Genomic DNA, 3,527 nt, shown 5'->3' with positions numbered 1-3,527 from the left:
CAGCCTCCCTATCACATGTATTCTGTATCCCCACATTTCAAAATGGAGACACAGACACTTTAACTAAAGTTCATTGAATGAGCTTTTGAGCTTTAGTTAAAGCACCCCCACTGCCATTTTGAAGCACAGGATGCTGAATATATGTGATTGTGTGGGTGCTTTAATTACGGCAGCTCTCAGAGCTGCCGTAATTAAAGCACCATCCCTTCCACCCTGGAGCTCGTATATAGATGCCCTTACAGACTAACTGGTTTAGAGAGGCATGAACTTCTATAGACAACAACCTACTTCATGAGACACCACCTTCTGCCTGATTTGAGCCTACTGCTGCTCTCCACAGAAACTGAAAGAAGCTGTGGTGCAGCAATTACTTTTTATTAAGATGTATTGCATCAAGGATTGAAATCTTGATAGGAAGAAAACTAAGAGGCTTTTAGCATTTTAGGGGAAAAATGACTTGGGAGAGAATAATTGTCTCTTAGGTAAATACTAGATGGCTTTTGTATTTCTTTCTTTTAAAAATAGAAGAAAAAAGAACAAGAGAAAGCTTTCTTACTTGTGGTTGGCAGGGGACACTTTTTCTTTATGTTCTTTTTTACATTCTTCTGCTAATGTTAGCTCAATGGAGCAAGCTGGGAGGTAAAAAATAATTAGCAGTGCTATAACCTTTGAAAGGTCCAGCTTAGCGCTGCCACAGAAACTGTGAAGGATCCAAAACCCCTATTTTCCAAAGCAGCTAGTGACTCAGAATCACTTAGAAGTTAATTTTCTTAAGAACAAATGCATTTGTGGTGCTCAGTCTTGCAGTACATTTTGATATGATGGTTACACAATTGCACTAAATGAAATTTGTCATGCATCCTTAACCAGAAGGATTTTGCTTTACATTTGAGAAGAAGTAGCCATACAGTGATTACAGGGCAGGCTAGTATTTGAAACAAAAAGCCCTGAGCTCATAGGAGTCATAAGTGACTGTGTTTTCTAGTTCACCTGCCTCTTACAGCTCTCTGTAAACACCTAAAAATAATCATATTCCAAATGCTAGCAAGTGCAGAACAACAACTAACTTCTGCAGGGTGACTTCTAGAAGTTTGAAGTGAAACTGTTCATATATTTATTTTCCCTCTCATAGAATGAAAAAAAAGGGATTCTTTTTCTAAAAAACAAAAGTAGTATTTTCATTCTTGAATTTGGCTGCCTTGAAGCTCATTTGTTACATCTGATTACTGCTACCAGCTCTGATACCAGAAAGCTGGGGGTGTTTATAGACTAATTTCAGTATCTGAGTAAGGTCCCATTTAAAGCGAAGGTCATCTTACATTTCATAAGCTTTTTTGGGTGAACAGAAGAGATACTGAGAATCACTCCAAAAAAAAAAATATATATATATATATATATCAAGCCAGTCGTAGTTCATTTGAACAATATTTGAGCCTAGGAACATTTTTAACAGACTTTTAGTGAAGTCAGCAGTCAATTTTTTTTTCTGACTGAATTATCTATGTATTCATTATCACAGATTCCTGTCCTATCTCCCACATGAAAACATCAAAGCAAAACTTTGCTCATCTGAAGAGGCAAAATCAGCAGTGTCCTCTTCACTCCCATAGCTGAGCTGTGCCTTTTTATCCATTTCCAATTATTCCTATTTTTTTTCCAACCTTGAATGTCTGGCAAATATCAACAAATGAGGCCTCAAACAATTTATCCAGAATCCTTCTGTTCCACCCCTCCTTAGCTTGATGCATATGATTAGTGTGGCTCCACCCTCCGTTAGGTGAAGCTGGACCTCATTTGTATATACATTTTTAAAGGATCCTAAGATTCATTAGAAGAATACCTGGTCTGGGTCATGAGTAGGTGGGAGCTAACTAGCACATGGATCCTTTGTGTTTTGAGGGTGGAGGTGAAAGAGGGGAACAATGCTGAGCTCCAGGGTCACCATGGCTTGAAACACTGTTGACACTTCTGGGGCCCAACCAAATGAGCCTTATGGTAAATCATGAGCTTTTGGGGTTAATGTCATATATAGTGAGTATGTCTACACTTGATTTACTGTGGAGTTGGCTAATTAGCTCTGCTGTAAAATATCACCAGTAAAGCATCATCTACATGTGCACTGGTATTAGGCAAAGTAGATTGACTAACTGCACTGTGAAATAGTACTGTCAGTATCTTACAGTACAGTTACTTACTTCACTGAAGTATGTGTAGGGCTGGCTAGGGCATGAGGGTGCAAAAGTGCAGGGGCTACCTGCCACCGAGCCCCCATCCCTCCACTTTAGCACCTCATGGCCAGTATTTACACACGTACTACCATGCATGAAAAACTCCAGAGCAGGGTAATACTTTAAATACAAAACTAATAGACTCTGCAGCAGGGTGGTACCAGTAAATACAAGTAAATTTACAAGTACTACCCTGCTGCAAGGTTTATTAGTTTTCAGTGCCCTAAAAAAGATGCACATGTAAACACTGGCTGTGTCTACTCAAGACGCCAACTGCACAGTTATTACTGCCTTGTCATTCAGTACCTGCACACACAAGTATTAAGTGATTGTACAGTAACCAGCATTACTGCACAGTAGCATCCCTGAATGGCTTCTTGGTGAAGCTGACTGCACAGTAGCTAGTTTGTACTGTGCAGTACCTCATTACAACTGTGCAATAAGAATAAGCTACTATACAACAGTAATAGGCTACTGTGCAGCAAGTGTCTCATGTAGACATTGCCACTGCGATGTTTACTGTGCAGTTATTTAGGCAACCATGCAGTAAATGTCTCATGTAGACACACTCACTGGGTGTGTGTACATGAGCATTTATGCAAGCTTAAATGTACTGTGCAGTAAATGGGAATAAACTAGCATCTACATGTGCAGGCAACAAATATGTCACCAAAATTTGAAGCAAAGGCACTTGGATATTAGGCTTTCATTTTTTTCCATCTCACTATCACATAGTTTATTTAAATAAAGAACAAATCAAATATTACCACTGAGTTTTCCTTTAACTTTCATCTGATAGGCTTAAACCTTGCAGCATAGAAGCAATCATCCTCCTGTTTTAATGAAGTATACAAAGGAGCTGTGGAGCTAGTCAAGCAGAAATCCCATATTCTTCTGCTTTGGCATGTAAAGCACTTTAAAAAAAATCATTTCTATTACAATGATAGACAAGGCTAAATGGGCAGTTTCCTAGATACAACACAATCAGCACTATGGCAAACAGAAGGCTTGCTCCTTTACATTTCCAGCAAATGTTCCAGCAAGTGAACAATAAAATTTGGCAAGTAGTTTTAAACAGGCACAGATCAAAACACAAATAAGTAAATAAAAATCAACCCTAGCAATGAGCATATTATCTTTCCGTTAACTGGCATTTTCTGCAGATTATTACTTTGAACCTTGTTTATCCTTGCCAGGGATTGGTACTTTTTCTAACAATACTGTATGGTTTTGGATTCAGCTTTTTTTTCCCTATCAAAGATGCAGAATGAATGTTTCCTGCTATAGTGAGATCTTGGT

At 38.6% G+C, this 3,527-nt stretch overlaps 1 long non-coding RNA gene across 1 annotated transcript in view; it reads left to right on the top strand.

The window, feature by feature from the left end:
* Positions 1-2,703: 2,703 nt before the first annotated feature.
* The window catches only part of LOC109306083, a 20,220-nt gene continuing 19,396 nt past the window's right edge, over positions 2,704-3,527 (top strand). Inside the window, exon 1 of the long non-coding RNA XR_002099840.1 lies at positions 2,704-2,715. This is a non-coding gene — a long non-coding RNA (uncharacterized LOC109306083). The remainder of the gene's footprint in view (positions 2,716-3,527) is intronic.

This window comes from Crocodylus porosus, unplaced genomic scaffold (assembly GCF_001723895.1).
Source record: "Crocodylus porosus isolate Cpor-Errol unplaced genomic scaffold, CroPor_comp1, whole genome shotgun sequence".
Lineage (NCBI taxonomy): Eukaryota > Metazoa > Chordata > Crocodylia > Crocodylidae > Crocodylus > Crocodylus porosus.
Note: the sequence above shows the minus strand (reverse complement) of the source record. Positions and strands in the feature narration are given on the sequence as shown.